Genomic DNA, 20554 nt, shown 5'->3' with positions numbered 1-20554 from the left:
GAATGTATAATTCGGTATTGCTGCTAGGCAATTTTTCTGGAAATCGAGGGTTCAATCTCTACACGTTTTGCCCAATTAAATGGTAAATGCATTCGGAGCAGTTGAGCATGCACGATGGTGGGCGTGCTGGGCTGTGAGCCCCTTTGTTTCCTGCCTGTGCAGGCACCTAAGGGATTATGCAATGACACCACTCAGCTGCAGTTATCGAAACGTCAAGATCACAGCACCGACTTCAGGTGGCTAGCTTCACAAACTTCCGCCTACTCGCCTGCACGTTTTGTACACGCTGAACGAGGCTTCGAAGAGGTGGTCTCCGCTTGGCGGCTTTCGGACGCAATTTGTCGAAAATAAAGTGTTTTGACTACTGGTCCTCAAAACGCCAGATGCAGTTAATTTGTTTCGATGTAGCAGGAATAAACAAGGCCTTAATTTCACGCATTTAAATATTATTTATTGCTGAATATTTCTCAAAGGATAAAATCAGGCCGCTAAGGCGCCAGCAAAGTCCCGGGCCTCTTTGGGAGCGCCGGGTAGCCACCATCTGGACCTGGCGCACGCTGCGTATACAAGAAGTAATGAGCAACTTTAGAGACACTTCTCGAGGCAGGATTAATCAAGCGTCAGTTTCAGAGAAAGGAATTGGATTTTAACATTTCATGTGCTTGCATTATTATACACAGCAAGAGAGGAGGAAGTAATATTTGACATCACCTCCCAAGTGAAATGCTGCTTGCTCCGTTTTATCAGGCTTCGCTCTGCTGCATACCTGGAAGGTCAGGAAGGTGATTCCTTTGCACAAGTCCGGTGATAAACATTCACCGCTTAATTATAGACCCATTTCTTTAACGAGCATTCCGTGCAAAATCATGGAGCATGTAATTTACTCTCACCTTGCATCATTCCTACAGTCAAATGCCTTTTTTACAGATTATCAGCATGGATTTCGTAAGTCATTTTCCTGTGAAACACAACTCTTATCGTTTACGCATGATCTGAATTCCATCCTTGACTCGGGTTCCATTGTCGATTGTATATTCCTAGATTTTTCAAAAGGGTTTGACAAGGCTTTACATCAACTGCTTTTTTTTTTCAAACTAAGCAAACTTAATCTTGATACTAATGTTCTTGCTTGGTTGCATTTTTTTCTTACTGATCGTTCACAATTTGTCACAGTCAGGCGTACCACAAGGCTCTGTGTTGGGGCCTTTGCTTTTCCTAATATATATCAACGACTTGCCTATTAGCTTATGTTCATCAATTAACCTTTTTGCAGATGTCTGCGTCATATACCGCGAAATTAACAGTGACGCTAATGTAACTCTTCTTCAGTCCGGTATCGATCATGTTCTTGACTGGGCTAATACCTGGAACATGGAACTAAACCCTAAGAAATGCAAGCACATGCGTGTTTCTCGTTGTAATACTTCACTGCCCTCGTATCATCTTAATAACAGCAGCATCGAATCTGTGTCTTGTTACAAATATCTAGGCGTATTTATTTCTTCTAATCTCTCATGGAACACGCATGTAGATTATATAACTAACAACGTTAATCGCATGCTGGGTTACTTACGCCGCAATTTTTATGTTGCTTCTAGTTGTGTAAGATTACTTCTTTATAAATCGTTAGTTCGTACTAAACTGGAATATGCTGCATCTGTTCGGGACCCCAGTCAAGAGACGCTCATCTATCAACTGGAATCCGTCCAGAACCGGGCGGTTCGTTTCATTCTTTCAAATTATCATCGCAACTCCAGCGTCACGACTATGAAAACAAGCTTGTCACTACCCTGCTGTCACAACGTAGGAAAATATACCGTCTTTGCCTGTTCCATAAGATTTATTACAACAATCCCATTCTTAAGAATAAAATGATATTACCGCCCTTTTACATTTCACATCGCATTGACCATCGTCATAAGGTTGGTATTCCTTCATGCCAAACCAACCATTATCACAATTCATTCATACCAAGTACGTCAGTGAGCTGGAATCACCTTCCCGGATCTATCGTCGAAATTTCTGATAATTCTACGTTTAAATCTGCTTTAACCAACCTGCTACTGTCATAAACTCGAGAATCCTTAACACTGTCATCTTTTTTTAACGGTTGTTCCACTTGTTTTATATGCGCGCATGTTAGTGCCTTTTGAACGTGGTTTCTCCTGTCGTTTTTGTTTTTCTTGTATGCTGCTGCTTTTGTTATTATTTTTATTCTGCGATATATGCTCTGTTAATTTTTTAAATGTTTTGTCGTAACCTGTTTGTTCGTTTTTTCTGTGAGCTTCATTTATGTCTAATTTTTAAGTCTATTTACAGCTGTATTTTTTGTTCACTTTCGTGTGTAACCCACTCCCCTCTGTAATGCCTCTGGCCCTGAGGGTAGTGAAATAAATTAATGAATAAATAAATAAATAAATAAATGGCTGGAAACCACATCAATTTCCGCCATTTCCACTGAGACGCGCTAGGTGTGATGATAAGATGATGTTTTAGGGCGCCAAGAAACCTGCGGGCTAAGATAATGGCTAAACGTTAATAATGGTCATTTTCGGCACCAAACTTTGTTTGTATTGTACGTTAGAGGGTACGTGCTCTACGTACGCGTTCGTTAGTTTCGTTCACAATGAAGGAACTCCGGTAAAACTTAACTGATTTAATTGGCCGAACGGCAAAGGAAGAAAACTTTACAGAGAGATTGGAAGCACGACCTGTTCGTTCAGTGTGTCACAAAGCACTGTCCCTTCGATGCCGAGCCGAGTCCTCCTTTCTACCTCTTCTGCCGTCGCTCCCACCTCTCCGACCTCGGATAGTAGAATTCCCGGAAAGCCTGCCGCCCAGTTCAGGGACGGTCGCGGGGGGACGGCCACGGGAGCCCCTTTCGGGCGCCTGCCACCTGGTCGGTTCGCGCGCACACACTCACACACGCACACACAGGCGCGCACACACATGTACAAGGGTCCTTGACCGAGGAAATTGCGTGTCGAATGGCGCCGCATTTTGTCCCCCTTTTCGTCTCGGACAGTCATCTCAGGTCTCTGAGATGTGTTACATGGGTGACTCTGCGTAAATTCTGCAATAAAAACATGTGAACGTGCACATCATAATCATCATCACCAGCCTGACTACGCCCACTGCATGACAAAGGACTCTCCGATATCTCTCAAATTAACCCTTACTCATGCCAGCTGCAGCCACCCTATCCCTGCAAACTTCTTAATCTCGTCCACACACTTATCTTTCTGCCACCCCCTGGTGCGCTTTCCTTCCCTTGGAATCCAGTCGGTTACCCCTAAGGACCATCTGTTTTCTTGCCTTCGCATTAGATGCGACGCCAGTAAACTTTCAGATCTTGTTGAATTTAAGATCTTCTGTTCGTTTCTTCCAGGAAGGTTCCCAAACCCTTCTTCTAGTGAATTCGGCGTGGAGAAAGACCAGAAGGCAATCTAGCAGATGATGACAGATAGAAGAGCATAGATCCAGTGTTGTCGGTAACGCGTTACAAGGAACGGCGTTACCGGTAACGCGTTACTTTTTGCGGTAACTTAGTAACGTACTCGTTACCATATCGGAACTGTAACGGGTAACGTACTTATGTTAACATTTTTCGGTAACGTGAGGTGTCACGTTACTAGTTTCTTTTTATTTAAATTGTCCGCCTCCGCCTCTATTTAAAAAAAATAAACGCCGAAAATGATGTTGCAAATAAACAAAATCTACCGGTGTTCTCGACGACCCTTGTTGCGGCTCGCATGCATGCCAAAAAACAGCTGCTCTTGACGACGCACTCAACTAAAAAAAAAGCACGAACACGCACTGACACACTCATCTTCACCCCCAAACCACTCACACACACAACTCTCTAAAGAGTGGACGCATGCCGAGCCACCAATGGACCATTTGCAGAAATCTGTAAGTCAGTTTCTGCGTAAGCTTGTTTTCCAACCAAAAGGTCTCGTCTCCAGGCGACACTCTCGCATTCTTTGTGGAAGCAGTTCCCTCTTGTGAGTAAACTCAGGAATGTCGCCAGTTTACTTCAAGATGGCCCCAAGAGAGCCGTCGAAAGAGTACAATGGTACAGCACAGAAAAGGGGATTGCAGTCAACCGGCTGTTTCGATCTGCAACTGCGGCTACGTTTCTGGTTATTGAGTTCCTAATTGAGCGAAGCTGACCTTGAACACCTTGACGAAAACACTCGCATTTTTTGCGATAATAATGCAGTTTCAAGTAAAAAAAAATTGTTCATGTGCGCAAATATATTTTTTTCCGGAACTATGACATTTAAGCATTTCTTTATTGCTGCACAATTTCCGCGTAATTTCGTAAGCAGAAGCACACTAGAATTACTGTAAATTTGTTGAGTTCAGCTTTGTTTTCTTTGTGAAGTTTGAATTATATGAATTATGAGCTTGATAAAGTTATTATCTTGAGTTCTTACAGCGAAGGCGCACTGATTAAAATTTATGGCCATGGGGTAACGGCAAAGTAACGTGCGATAATTTTTTTCGGTAACGGTACCGCGTTCTCTTTTTTTTGTAGTGTAACGAGTGACGTATTTAGCTACTTTTTTTCGGTGACGCCTACAACACTGTTTACAGCATACATGTACAAATAGAAAACTGGGAACAGCAGAAATGAATTTACAAAAAGAAAAACAAACTTTGCGCTACTTTACTCATCGACCTAGCAGGTTAGAGCCTAAGTAGCAGAATCTTGCATGCTAAGCATAGAGCCCCAGCTCAGGCTGGTCTCCATTCGTTCAGTTTGGTTTTTATAACCGTAACAAACAAAGAAATAGGGGCGGTCATTTCAAGTGGCCCGCCCCAAGCATCAATTCTCCAATCCAGCATAAACCTACCCCGTGGGTTGGGCTCAGCCTCAAACCCAGGGTCTCGTTAAGAAAACAATATCAAAAACAAACACAACACCACCCTCTCTTCGGTAAGAGCATGCACATCCTATCCCGTTGGGGCTCTCCTTCCGACCTGTCCCATGCGCCCATGCCTAAGCCAAGCACACCGCCGCCCCCGTCTCCACTCGCACTGCAAGTCAAGTTCTTGGCACAGATGCGTACCCCCTGTCATCAGTGCGTGTCATATGCAAGCAATAGATGAGAGAGAAGCCGGTACGGCACAAACGGTGGGACGCTCGGACAAGAGTGATCGATGAGCAGGCGGATAAGAGTGAGGAATGGATGTCGTTCCCCACATCGCCAAAAAAACGCTCTAATCGTCCTTTCCAGGGCGCTCTTTGTCAGCTCGGCTAACCAGCTAAGGAAGGGTTCCTGTTTTCCCCACACATTGATAGAGACACCGTAGTTGGAATCACCGTCCCTCAGAGACGCCCCGGCTAGGCCCCGCGGCAGCGCAGGCAGTTGTGCGACCTTGGGTGCCTTTCTGACCTCCGCCGTGAGGGGGCCGCCCCTCAGTTTTACTATTTTTTACTTTTTATGGCAAGGGTTCAAGGCTGTCGCCGCACGCTCCCTCCGCAGTTTTTTTTTGTTCCTTAATGCGGGTTTGTAGGCATGAGCCAGAACAGAAGGCGCTGCGGAAAGCGTTGTGCAGACGACGCGACGCCAAGGCTACGCCCAACCTTCTTCCGTCAGTCAGAACGATGCACCAATGGAGTGCCTTTAGCGAAAGTAGCCCCCCTTGACGTCAGCGGGGTTCATAGTAGTGGGCCGGGCCCGTTTTTGTTATAGGAAAGAACGAACGGGCTTTGATTTGAATTTTCGCAGCTTTTCGGGGCGCGCATGGCTCTAGTATTTTGCAGAGGTTATCTTCGATGCCTCATCTATGCAGTGGGCTTGTTTTTCAAAAATGTCCGGACCCTGGGCAGTGGCTCTTTAAAGGAGGATAGACACCTAATTTTGGTGGCATGTTTACTTCTCTACAATGATGCGGAAGACGCCACTGTGCTTGAATCACCACGTGGTATTCGCCTACGACCGCTAAATAATTTGATAGAATTCTTCTGAGATGCATTTTCTGTTTCAGCATCCGAACGATGGCTGAGACGTCAAAAGGCCGGGTGGTTATTTGTCACGTGAGGCATGGAAAAACTGCGATATAATCGTTTCTTCGTTTAATTCACTATAGTGCTGAGACCAGCCTTCCTCAAGAGCCGGAATGACAGCGACTGTAGAAGCAACGATGATATTGCAGTTTTTTCATGTCTCGCGTAACCTATAACCACACTTTGACTTCAGTCATCGTTCAGCTGTTGGAACTGAAACAACACGAGAAAGAAATTCGATTACGAATTATTTAGTGGTTGTATAAGAATATCACGTGGTAATTCATATATGATAATGCCTTACGCATTATTACAAAGATCACGCATCATTACATCATTACGTTACACCTATCATTTTTCCTTCCATAGCTAGCTTCGCTGTCCTGAAGTTAAGTAGAACCTTTTTCTTTAGCCTCCATGTTCCTGTTCTATAAGTGAGTGCCAGTAAGATATAGATAAGTACTTTTTTCTTGAGGGATACTGTTAAAGTGCCAGTCATGATCCATGTCTAACTTTCTCCGACAAAAATTTTGAAAATTCAAGAACAGTACGATACTGCTATGGAAATATGGAAAGTAATGGTCCATTCTTCTGATATGTAGCAATTTTTTGTGTTTCCATCGATCTCATCGAACAGTTAAGACTGCCATAAAAAATCAATGGGGAAAGCTTTGGACGCTAGCAAAAACATTAATACAAAAAAAATGTACCACTGCCGCGGTGTGAGCGGCGGATATATTGATTCCTATATTGAAATCTTCCATTATATGTAAAAACGGCGTTCATAAACAGTTTCTCGCTGAAAAATGTTTCTGTCCAGAACTTCCAAATTTTTCTCCACCTCATTCTTACTGTTCTAGGTATTTCGCTCTCGTGATTCGGATCTGCGGTCACTACCTGCCCTAAGTAGACGCATTTCCTTACCGCTTCCAGCACCTCGCTGCCTATATATATACCAATCGTAAACTGCGCTGTTTCTTTCCAAGACCATTGAACATTGCTTTCATTTTCTGCATGTTAATTTTTATACTCACAGTACCGCTTTCCCTAACTGATTGGTCACATTTTGCAGTTCATCTCCTGACTGACTCAGCAAGGCAATGTCACCAGCGAATCGCAATTTATTATGGTATGCTCCGTTTATTATGGTATCCCCAACTGTCCCCAATCCAGGCCTCTGAATACCTCCTATAAACAGGCGGTGAATAGCATTGGCGAGATCACGTCTTCATGCTGGTCAAATTTTCTTATTAGAATTTTATTGCTCACTTGATGTAGGATTATGGTAGCTGTGCACCTCCTATAGATATCTTCCAGTATTTTTCATTGCTCCTAAAAAATTCTTTACTTCCTGCTTCGTTAGTGACGGGATTTCTCAGTACTGTGCACCACTGACCATCTCACTGATGACCTGATTACATTGGCTACTGCATAAATTTGTGTAGAAATGTTCGGCTCCTTTACCTATCTTATCCATATGACATCACCCTATTTGTCTCTGAACGAATACATGTGGTTTTTCCTATGCCTAGTTTCCTCTTGACCGTTTTTAGGCTACCTCGGTTCTTCAGAGCATGCTCGATTCTCTTCATATTAAATAATAATACTCTCCATATTATTATGTACATGGCGTATTAAAAGTTGAGTGTGAGTTATGAAAAGTTTCGAGCGGATGGAAAGAGAGAAAATGAAAAAAAAACACTGGTGTACTTAAAAGGTCAATTGTATTTGAAAGAGATAGTTTAGCGTTGTTTACTGAGATTGCTCCAAGGATATATGCTACCCTGCTTCGAGCACGTGGGGGCGGGTTTAATTGCCGGGCTCGGCAACCGCATTTCAGTGGAGGTTACACAAGGACGCTGTCCCACTCACACCTCTGACGCAAACCAAAGGACAGATTGTAGGCGTAAGTAATCAGAAACTGTCAGCTGTAATCAGCCTGAATCACTGTAACCTTAAATGGCCTTAAGTGGCTTTCACCAGGCGAGGTGGATTTAAGTTTTACGGAGGAACGAATCACTGACCGGTCAAAGCAACCGTTTAGTGCAAGACCCTCCCGCAAAGCTAATTCCGCAAAGCTAATTCCGCAAAGCTATTTCGTTGCGGTTTTTTGTAGAGACCGCATTCTACTTGAAACAAATTCGTGAGTCCTGATAATATACTTGAACCGAGCACAAAAATGATATGCGTATATGTTTCTGGTTGTATTTATCCATGTCGCACATCTTGTCGTTTTGGCTTGCTCTTGTTGTTATTCAGGCACTCTGGTAGCCTGGGGCGCGTACATTAAGGCTAAGGATTCACCAGACTGCACAACAGCACGCAGCAGAGAACCATGCGTGTTTCCTTCCGCACTTCTTGAAGCCATGTGCTACGAGCCGCATGCGGGCCCCTGTTAAAAGCGGACGCGCAATATAGGAAGGCTGTGGAACGCTACTCGCCTAATAGCACCTAAGACACCCCCGTGGCAGCGCCGAGAAATCCTGTCTCTAGTGCACTGCAGTCCATCGTGCTCCTTAGACCAACACATAACCCTGGTGACATTGGTGGTGATGGTCGGCCCCGTAAATGTCACCGCCAGCCGAGCCGTCATAGCACGAAGCGGCAACCCGATGTTTCGCTCCGGACATGACGGCGGGCCAGACCTTGGATGCTGGCGGCAATTGAAAGGTCAAGAGACGACGTGCAAATTGGTCATTTAGCCGGTTTTGTTGAATAACGCGGGGTAGTCCGATGTAGAAACAGTCTACAACTGTTGCCAGGGCATCTAAGCGCAGGAACTAGGGAATAAACAATCGAAAATGCATTACCGTGGTGGTCGCTAGGAGATCGGCTGACGGGTTTGCCGGGATGGGTGGACTCTCATGCGGTTGCTTCTCGCGACATCCGCGGTCCTTGTCCTGGAGCCGGGTTGTGCCGCCCATCGCCAGCGCCGAGTGCCCCGTGTGTCCGGTGGTTGAACCGGGCAGAGAAGAGGCATTGGGCGAGCCCTGAGACCGGTGACTGCTAAGATGAAGACGGCGCGCTGACCGTAGTGTGGACTCCCCTGCAGTTGATGAAGCTCGTTCCTTGTTTAGCAACGGCCAGGCACGCACGAGGAGGCCAGGAACCTGTACAGCGGAGCCGAGTCTGCGAGCCATGGGGTGAACAAACAGCGGTAGGCAGACGCGCACAACGCGGCCACGTCCAGGGCCGGATTAACAGTGCTGAGGGCCAGGTTCAAGAAACAAGAGCCCCCCTCCCCTTCTGCTTCACCTGCCCCTCTCGTCGTTCCTGAGAGTTGACGCTTTTAATAATTCTGTACAGCGAACACATACCGCATTTACTCGAAGAATCTCCGCAGTTTTTATGAAGAACGCCTGGACATCTACATTCCCGTAGAGCACGCGGACGGACTGTGATCGGGATTGAACTATTCAAGGTGATAACGAGACATAAAAAAAGGAAGGAACATGGAGGAAGGAACACTCCTTCCTCCATGGCCAATTCGGCAGTGCGCGTTTTGATTGTCTGCGTGTGAGCACTGTTGAAGTAGAGAGGTGGATCGTTTTCATTAACTGTTTGCAAATTCGTATAGCTAATTCACTAGGAATCGTCTGGCTATTTGGTGAGTTCACCCAGCAACAAGAATTTAAGCTCTTCAAAGCAGTGTTTCGTTGAACTGTGATATTATGCATATTCTATATGCCGACTTAGCGCAAAACGTAATATAAACGGTTTATTATACAAATACTTTCATCATGCGGGAGGGCTGAACCTTTTCGAAAAGGTGGCCCCTGCAGAAAATTAGATCGATATTGAACTTCCGCAAAAATGCTTTTAATAACACGCTCAAATACACAGTGTACGCATTTAAATTTATACACATCTTGTCCACTTTGAAATATGCAATACATTTACATTTTTACACGCAATATACAATTTTAAAATGGAAGGAAGTGCATTCGCATTTCACACCCCCTTTTCTCCTTTGAACTTACGGAATAAATTTATTTTTCCAGACATTTTACACTTTTACATATTGTAGAAAATACTTTATCCATTTCCCAGAAATTCAACCCTTAACTGGGCGTGTAAACGTAACAAGAATTTTGATAAGAAGTTTACTCTTTCTATTCCTCATCTAAGCAAAGGAAGAAAGGCATTCATATTTCTACAAGCGTTTTCGGGCCTTTTGCAGGGAGAGTTTGTTGATCAGATGTTCATTGACCTGCCTCAGAATCTCCGTCCACGCTTAGCAGCGACAAATCGCTCAGGCGGCTGTCAGTCATCGCTGATCGAAGCCTGTTCTTCATGAGTTTTAGTTTTCTGAATGATCGTTCGCCTGTGCAGTTCATGGTCACATCGGCTGGCCGTCCGACAACATCGCCATGAACCCATTTCTGCTTTTTACGCAGATATTGACGCTAGGAACTGCTCTGACGGACAGCGCAACGGAAGAAGCAGTGTGCCGAACCTATCAGACTCACCTGGTCGGAGCCTGCGCACACGAAAAGTCATGCCGTATCGACACCAACGCCTGGACACCGCCCCCTCGCACGTCATCGTCTTCGCCCTACATAAGGAGCGGTCCGATCTGGGATTCCTTTAGTGGGCACATCGGCTGGCTGTCCGACAACATCGCCATGAACCCATTTCTGCTTTTTACGCAGGTCAGTAACAAATATGGTTCCATTCGAACCAGTGATCGTTGCCTCATCCAGCTGGTGTGCCCTCACAGTGTGTATACTTTATGTTCGCGTATCCGGAATGTTTTTGTTGCTCTTCTCATGCTTTGCGGAGATGTCGAAAGTAACCCTGGGCCTGGTAATACAGCAGAGCTGCTCCAACAGTTACTCGAAGGACAGAAAGCTATTCATAACCGCTTGGATGGCATAGAAGCAAAGTTAAAGCAGGTAGATGAATCCGTGTCAACTATAAAGGAATTAGGCAGTAAAATTACTGACCTGGAGAGCAGTATTCAGAGCCTGGAAAAAAAACTGGTAGATCTTGAAGACAGAAGTCGGCGCAACAATGTTATCATATATGGCCGATGAGACTTCTGAATCACTTTCGGAGGCAGTAGTAAACTTATTTCATGAAAAATTAGGTGTAGAGGTGTCTTCGATAGAGAGAATTCACCGATTAGGGCGCAAACAAACAAACAAATCGCGACCAGTAATTATTAAACTAATCGACCACCGTGAAAAAGTAAACATATTCAAGAATTGCCACAAGTTGAAAGGAAAGAGCATTTCTGTATCTGACGACTTTTCCACTGCCACAAGAACTATTCGAAAGTACCTCTGGGATAGTACAGCTGAGGAGCGAAAAGAAGGCAAGAAAGTCAATCTAGTATACGATAAGATTAAAATAGACGACGAAGTGTTTCAGTGGGACAGCACTCTGAAGAAAAGAGTTCCTATAATTGGAGAACGCCGCAGTTCCAAACGGTCACAATGAATAGATGATGGTTCTAATAAGACCTTCCGTTGTATCAATGTCAATGCCCGAAGCATTTTGAATAAAGTAACGTACTTAGAGAGCATTGTCCTGGCACATAATCTTCATGTTGTAGTCGTGACAGAAACGTGGCTGCATCCTGATATTTATGATTCTGAAATAACACCCTGTGGTTATAACATTTTCCGGAGAGACAGATGGCCGCGGTGGTGGCGTTGCCATATTATACAAAGAGTCTTTGCGGGTCTCAAGGTTGCCAAACATTGAGGGGTTAGAAAGTGTTATACTCAAAGTATTCCTTGAGGAATGTCACCTAATTATTGGAGGATTCTACCGTCCCCCGAATTCTAATAACACATTTCTAGAAAAGCTTAATGAATTCCTATGCCGAAACGAAATCCGCTCAGCCAATTTGTTATTGACGAGTGATTTCAACTTTCCGTCAATAGATTGGTTGCCTGATACTCCGGTGGCTCTCACTGGTGCCTCCCAACTATTTCTCGACGTAGTGTTCTGTCATAACCTGACACAACTAGTCACTGAGCCCACCCGTGTACAAAACGACTCTCAATCAGTTCTGGACCTGTTTCTTGTTTCTGGCAACCTGCTACGCCGAACACCACGTGTGACTGTCTTAGAGGGGATATCAGACCATAAAATGTCAAGTTTAACTTTGCAGTTGGGCCCTATATCAAAGCTCCAGAAGAGAGAGACAATTATCCCGATCTTCTCACGAGCAAGTGATGTCGATATCCTAGATGCACTAGACACTTCATTTTCTTCCTTTTCGTGCTTGTACGAAACACAGAGTACCTCCGTTGAGCACATGTGGTGCTTCTTCAAAAACTTAGTTCACCAATGTATAAGCGATTTTGTGCCAAGAAAGCGGAAAATTTTGCGCACTAGCAATCCTTGGATGACAAAAGATATTGCGCGTCTGGGACGTAAGCTTAAGAAAGCGAGACAACAACACTCAAAGCGTCCCTCATCGGCCACTGCAGATAAGATTTCCATGCTACGCCTGTCGTTGCGGAACGCCATCAATACAGCCAAACACCAATTCCACACTGTACGTATGAAAAATTTCCTTGTTTCTTCTCCAAGCAAGTTCTGGCGACATCTCGCGCCACGCAAGAAATTGATTCTTGGCCTTTCTGCAGACAGTGCGGGTATGCACGACAAGTTAGAAACAGCGCAGGCGCTCAACCAGTACTTCAGCTCAGTATTCACTCACGATGACGGCTGCAAGCCACATTTTTCTTCTTTTGATGATCTGGCACCAATCAGTGACATTTGCATAACTGAGGAAGGTGTGCTGGCTCTTCTGCTTAACTTGGACACAAAGAAGTCGCCAGGGATTGACGAAATACCTAATGCCTTTCTGGTACGGTACGCTGAATGGTCCGCCAAATATTTAACTTTAATATTTAGGAAATCACTAAACTGCTCTGAATTGCCAAGTGATTGGAAACTCGCAAAAATCACCCCGATTCCCAAAGAACAACACAAATCAGCACCTTCTTCCTACCGGCCAATTTCTCTTTTGTGCACTTCAGTAAAATTGCTTGAACGCATCATCTGTAAACACTTGACTAACTTTCTCGAGGCGAACCACGTCCTTGATAACCGGCAGCACGGGTTCCGTCGCGGTTTGTCCACAGTAACACAACTTATTGCAACAGTTCACGATTTAGCGGCAGCACTGGATAGGCATAATCAAGTTGATATTGTTTTTCTTGATTTTGAGAAAGCATTCGACCGTGTGTCTCATCAAAAATTATTGCAGAAGTTAAAACCTATACTGAAACACGAGTGCCTACTCTCATGGATCGAAGCCTATCTTTCGCATAGACGTCAAAGTGTGGTTGTTGATGGTGTCCTCTCTGATGCTGTCCCAGTAGAATCCGGTATTCCACAGGGCTCAGTCTTGGGCCCCCTTTTCTTTCTAGTATTTATTAATGACATAGTTCACAACGTACATGTTAAAATACGGCTTTTCGCCGACGATTGCATAATTTATCAAGAAATTTCTAGCCCTGAAGATCAACTCCTTTTAAGCGATTCACTGTCTGCAGTAGAAAAATGGTGCTCCACGTGGCAAATGACTTTGAATTCCAGCAAGACAGTAGCAATGACTGTGACACGTAAAAAGAATCCTTTAAGTTTTACATACCGTATAGCCAATGAGCCCCTCTTAGTTGTCTACGCTTTTAAATACTTAGGAATTCAGATAGCCTCAGACCTTCGATGGAACGAGCACATATCGTATATAGAAAAAAAAAGCTCTAAGACAACTGCACTACTTGAGAAGAACGCTGGCACAATCCACACAAGAAATAAAGCTTTTAGCTTATAAAACATTTGTTCGGCCAATGTTGGAATATGCTGCGGCAGTGTGGAATCCCTGGACCGAAAGTAACAAACTTAAAATAGAAAATGTCCAACGCAAAGCTGCTAGGTTTATTTTTAATTCTTACAGTTGGAATATTTCCCCAACAGCCCTACTGCAAACCGCAGGACTTGAGCAGCTGGCCATGCGTCGTCATCGTGAAAAATTAAAGTTATTCTTTCTGTATTATCACAATAAACTAACAATAGAGGAAGGAATTTTAGTTGAGCACACATCTCGACGCCCTACGCGCTCTTACCATACTAAGAAAGTTACCGCGTTTTCATGTAAAACAAATGTTTTTAAGTACTCGTTCTTTCCTCATACTATCACTAAGTGGAATGGTTTACCTGCTGAGGTTGTCAATTGCGAATCGGTCAATTTATTTTTACAAGCTCTGAAGGATGTGTAGGGCTCTTATGTATCCTTGTTTTGGGCCAAGTCCGATCCCTTCGTTTGCTGCCAGGTTCGATTTAATTACATGTTCTCTGCCTTTGTATTCAATTTTGTGTTGTATGTTCTGATTTTTGCTCTGTTCGCTATCTGCTTCTTTTTCAATGTACTTGTCATTTTTTATCAATATGTTTGTACCCCACTCCTGCCTAAGGCCTGTAACACAGGCCGGCAGTATTTGCTAAATAAATAAATAAATAATAACTCTCAAGCACAAAAAAAGTCTAATAGCGACATGAACATCCGGAAATGAACCTTCAAGCTTTCCTCGAATTAGAAGTTGCAGCATGTCTGTCGCAGAAGAACAGCCTTCGTTGCTCGCAAATGAAATAATCTGCCCAAGCTCATCGGGAAGTGTGCCGGTCAGTTTAGAAGGATACTTTGTGACGAGGTACATTGCCTTAAGCCACCGGTGTGCTATGGAAAAGGTCTTCCAATCAGCAATAACAGCAAATTGCGACCAGACTTCGGTGTAAGCGCTCAAGCGAGCTGTGAGCGTATGCAGGAGGTTGTCTATCAAGACAAAGAAGGTCTCACAGCGAAATTTAGCTGAAGGATCTTGCGTCTGTGGTCTGTTTGTACATTCAGCGCTGTCGTGTCGTGTCGACTGTTTTGGTTTTCTCTGGGGGCTTGCCTTGCATGAAGCATTGTCCGACGCTTGCTTCGCAAGTTTTTCAATTTCATCGAACCTCTCTTAAGCCGGATACATAATCCCACAACGATTACATCAGGCTGACAGCAGCATTCAATGAGAGCGTTGGGCTTTGAAGTGCCTTGCTGGTGGCGTTGAAACGTGGCAAAACTCCATCCCAAAACTCGGCCATCAGTGCAGTTTCCAACGTTGTCGTTGTCTTCAGCAAACACTTTGCCTCGTGCTTCGTTTCTCCTCTCTCATCTTGACCTTTTGATAGTTGCATCAAGACGGCTATGATTTCCTTAGAGCCGGCCACGAGAGCCCTCGCTACATCCGCTCGAGCTGACCACTGCGTGTCTGAGACTTGCTTTGGGATTACCGCTGTCGCGTTTTGTTTCAGGTGGGTCTTGAGTACAGCCCAGCGATGAGTAGATGCAGCAAATAAAACGTATATACGCTGTACAAACCCGAAAAAACTAACGGCTTGCACACAAGAATCTACAGCATATATGCCCTGACCAGGTTCAGTGAGTGGGCAGCGCACGGGATAAAATTAGCTTGAGGGTTGATTTTTTCAAATTGCGCCTGCATGCTGGAGTACTTGCCGGCCATGTTGCTTGCGTTGCCGTATGAATGGCCACGACAGTGTTGGAAGTTCCAAGATTTTTTAGGAAGTCAAGTGCTGACTTCGCGAGATGTTCCCCTTTGTGGCTGGTAATGGGTAAAAATCCGAGAAAGTGTTCTTCAGGCTCATCCTTAGCGACGTAGCGAATCACCACTGTAAGCTGGTTTATTTGACTTGAATCAGGTGTAGAATCAACCGAAAGAGAAGTACTTGGCACTCGCAACCTCGCAAGTGTTTTTCTTTCGGGCTTCAGTTCCGAGAGCTTCTACAACCTCCTCCACAATGGTTGAGGAGAGGTAGGATGTCTTGACGCGTCCAACATTTCCAAAGTTTTTTTTATGGGCAGCGAGAAACGGATCAAACTTGGCGATCAGTTCAAGACACCCTAGGAAGTTGCCATTTTGGGAAGATCCGATTAAATCATTAGATCCCCTGAGAGAGAGAGCCCTCGTTCTGCCAGAAATCTTACAACAGCAACCACGGGCTGAAGGACATTTCTCCAGTAAGTTGCCCGTTCCGAGCAGTGTTCTTCAAGGGATCGAACGATTGAGGCTTTAGCAGAACGTCGCTCGCACAGGTCAAGCACGCATTGTCTGTGACATTGACTTTCCTCATGTGCCTTCAGCTTCGCATATGCCTTGTTCAATGAACTGAACCCATCTGGCTCCGAAAACTGGTGCTTTCCTGCCGACATCAGGGTACAAGGAAAGCAGTATACGGATTTTTTAGAGGGACTGTGGAGCATCTATTCGCATAAGACAACTTCGCCGTTGGTGCGATGAACATAGAACATTTCTTGCTTGAAGTAGCGGTAGTAGCCTTTCGGTGTCGCGTCAGTTGGCTGAAAGTACCTCTTCGAGCGAGAGTAATCACCCTTCATGTTTCTAGCATTATCACATACATCCTGGTTTTGTTCTACCCAAAAGTTGGTAGTAACTGCGTTCAGGGGAAACCAGTCAGCGGGATCCGTGGACGTGCAAGGACCGTCACCAAGCACTGGCTGATCTGACTCGGTCGAGCTGCTTCTCTCTGGAGGAACAGGCTCCATTGCAGTGTCCGATGAAGCTGGTTGTTCAAACGTACTTGTTGAGGCAGTTGACTTCAACGCCATTGACGAGAGTGCCTCGCTTGCGTCTGTTTCGTCACAAACAGTCTCGCTAAGTGCATGGTCTACTTGGGCACCTTCACTCGACCGCCTCACTGGTCGACGGATTGCTGCTCGTGCTCTTGTCGGTGGCAAAATAGCTAGAAAGCTTAGGCATTTTTTAAAGTGTCGCTAAGGTGCTTTTTCTTCACTGTTGCCAAATGGCGCTTTTGAGCGCCAGAGAGCTCTTTTTTCCGCTGCATGGTACAGAGCCACAGAACCTGCAAGCCAAATTTACGAAGCCATAAGTAATTGATGCGGAGTGTGGTTTTATAGAATTAGTTTTCATTAAGCGCAACAATGAGAAATAATCTCAAAACATATTTTTGAGTTATATTACAGGAATTTAGCACGACAATTAAAATCCAAGGTTCTGCTGTTTCCTGTCTACCAACTGCTGCCACGACATGACCTGGGTCTGTGTCCTGACAGATCACAGACGAAGACAAGACAGCGGTAATTCAGTTTACAACATAGACCTCTAGGCTATTATTGTCTGCATATCTTCAGAACGGGATGCACACTCAAGCATCTTAATTCAAGTTATTCGCGGCGGCGCTCACTCACTCTAATGGGCAAATCCCGACAGACTCTAAAGACGGTAAAAATAGAGGAACAAAAGTCTAAGCCTGCCGAAAGTCGCAGCAGTAGTTACTGCTCGTACCTATTAATTACGTCTGATGCTGTTAGAAGTGGCATCCCAGACCGCTGCCACCAGTTGTTACATGTGGCGTCCGACCGCTGGCATCAGTTGTTGCAAGACGGTCCGGGGCCGTCAGCCGAGCGGCCCGAGGCCCAGCAGAAAGCATTGAGGGTCCAGGCAAAAGACGAGGCGTCGAGTAACAAGAACAACTTGTTTAATTAAGCATCGCTTAAGAGAGGCCACACGGCCCAGAGGAAAGAGAGACGTTAATTATCGCCTCTCGACGAGAGCAGACGTTCATCTGACCGAGTCCGCTCAGTCCGCTCGCCAGAGTGTCGAACCGGAACCGAACCTGAACCCGAAACCGGAACTGAGCCCGTATTTTTGCCCGGAACCGGAACCGAACCGAACCCATATTTTTTTCGCCATCTTGGAACTCAACCCGAACCGGAACGATTCAAAGGAACCGTTCCGAACCGGTTCGGGACTCGGTTCAGTACCACTTTTTTTGCAACTCGGCATACTTTTCTGGTTTTTCAGACAAAATGAGATGTAGAGCGCAGCAGTACCCACCAAAAGCTAGACAGTGCGAAAATGGCACCCAGCCTGTGCGAAATTAAAAATGCGGGAAGTATGATGTCTAGGAAGAAACTTAAATGACACTTTTGTAATGCGCTTTCGGCAATTCTAAAGCATTGTACGCCAGACTGATGTGCAATCTTCATTTTATTAGAGTCTCCCTCTCTTAAATGTTTCTTTTGCTTTTAACCAAACTGTTACCAGTGCTCTAAATTATAAGCCTTCCCCCCCCCCCCCTAGTGAAAGCTCTATTTAAATACCGCCAATGGTGAGCGCTTTGCCCAGACGAATACCGGTCCTCTTGACAAAAAGTTCGCAAGCAATCTGAAGCTTTCTCTTCATTTGTCCACTTTTTTGCGTAAACCACCGAGGAAGAATAGCTTCGCTTTCTTTGTATCATATACCATGAATGTGTGAAACATATATCTAGTCAACGACCCAACCGTGCACATTGTGTAACAATTACTTTCGGAGCCATTCGTTGTCGTAGACATCAGGTACTAAATAAAAGCCCTTGTGATGGTTTCGTAGTTCAATAAAGAAAAAAATATGGCTTAGTGGCGCTCGGCTGCTGATCCCAAGTGACCAGTTCGATCCCGGCCGCGGGGTCTCATTTCTATTGCGGCGAAATTTTAAAAACGCTCGTGTGGTGTGCAATGTCAGTGCACGCTGAAAAACCCCTGCTCGTCTCCGTTACTCTGTAGTCCTCGATCCACTTCAACGTCCCGTGTCGCTTCGACAGGTTAAACCCCAGGTGCTACTGCTACTATTACGAAATAAAGTATGTGTAATTTGGTTCCTTTTTTCCTGATTGTGAGCAAGCTGCCCACGTACTAACATTCCTTGTTACACTTGACGCAGATAAGGAAGAAAAGGTGGGCTGTTAAAGCGATAAGATACTAAAGAAAAAAATTAAATAGCGATTGTAATGATTACGCCCAGAAAGATGCCACTTTAATGAAATGCAATTGCTATGAAATAGTTTTGTGTAATGCAGATGCGCTGAAATTGTTCTTATGAAAAAATATAGATGCCAATAGCCAGCTGGTTAATCAGGTGTTCAGGTTAATGAAGATTCATTTTTGCCAGTGGGTGCCCGGATGTGCGCACACCGGAGTGTGCATTAAGGATGGGGGCGGCACACGCCCAAGCGCACGCATGCACGCATGCACGCACTCACACCGCGGTTATTTTTGGGGATTAGTATATAGTGCTAATGCAGTAAAAAAAATACCATATTTTAACCTCTGGTGGGATTCATACCAGAAGCAGCCCAAAGCTTTGTTTACCTTTGTCTTAGGGTACTCGGCCATCTCCAAAGCTTCTTTTTATTGTTTTCGCATGGAATATCAAAACCCTCCCTGACCCTCCTCTAGCCTTACCTGACCACGTCGAATTCAGGAATCTGAACATGCGGTCTCGCATCACTATCACGCCACCATCACGGAATAATTACAAGATTCCGGAAGGCACGCACCTCAAGAAAGAGTAGCTAGTCAGGGGTTTGAACTTGCTCAGCACCAAGCTGCTGTGCTAAAATGCACTGTTCTCTGAGCAGACCTCGTTCAGAGCGGCGGTTCTGCGTGTTTATCCACCACGAGGCTTTTTTACACGCTAAAAAGTCGTACTAACATGAAAAGTTCCAAAATAACATAGCATCACGGGCCCAAAAATAATTTCATTGCTCAATAGTTTGTCGTTGCTCGCACAGGCAGCAATTCACTGACCACGGCACAAACGCCCCTTGATGCGAAGGCACGTCTTAACGCACAAGGGAGGTGTTTAAAGTCTCAAAAAGGCTTTTGTGGCTGGCTGAACCTACATCCGCTGAACTCGCATTAAACATTGGTGTCAAGAAGGGCTAGGTAAGGCTGCAGACGTATGGGTAGGGGAAGTAGTGACCGATCAGAACCTTTGTCATTTGTCTTCTGGAGAGGTTGTACAGGTATTCTAAAGAAAGCGAAGAGTATTAGCGAAAGCGAAGTGTATTAGCACTAAATTCTCTCACGACCAAATCCAGAAAAGACGGATGACTACTTCCGCCTACTAAGCACAGCTGTCACTAAGGGGTTGTTCGTGGTTTCGAATAATAAGAACCTTGAAGCAAGTTGGTGGACAAAAATTAGAGGGGACACTTATCTCTCACGAAAGCTCTCAAGAAAATTATAGTCTACCACGAAAAAAGTCGGCAGAGACAATTAAGTGACTGCTTACGCGTGAGAAGGCGTAAGCCTGCCCGCTCACTTTGTGAACGCAGTCGTCGCGCGCTGGGGCGTGATGTAACCCGGTGTCACACAGCTGGCAATTCTACCTCTGCATGGCTATACGCAGCCGCCGCCGCGACGCCGCCGCACCCCTTCTTATCCACACGCTGATCCACCTTAAGGGTATGACGCGATAGGTAATGGGTTAATGCCTATATATGAAGAATTGGTATTTCATTACTTGACATTCATTTATAGCTCCCTGGGAGTCCTCATGCCCCTTCTGGAGCAGTAGTGTAGCGGGTAAATGATGCGCCACTGCCCTGGGACGGCAGGCACTGCAACCGATGGAATTTGTGCGTTCCCGACTGCTCTTGCCGAGCGACCAATCATTAATTTAACGGACACCTGCCACAGTGCGCAGT

At 45.1% G+C, this 20554-nt stretch overlaps 1 pseudogene; it reads right to left on the bottom strand.

The window, feature by feature from the left end:
* Window positions 1–488: 488 nt before the first annotated feature.
* LOC149355140 (uncharacterized) overlaps window positions 489–20554 on the bottom strand; it is a 30938-nt pseudogene continuing 10872 nt past the window's right edge.

The sequence above is a fragment of the Amblyomma mixtum genome, chromosome 3 (assembly GCF_055824585.1).
Source record: "Amblyomma mixtum isolate Tamu chromosome 3, ASM5582458v1, whole genome shotgun sequence".
In the NCBI taxonomy this organism is placed as follows: Eukaryota; Metazoa; Arthropoda; class Arachnida; order Ixodida; family Ixodidae; genus Amblyomma; species Amblyomma mixtum.
Note: the sequence above shows the minus strand (reverse complement) of the source record. Positions and strands in the feature narration are given on the sequence as shown.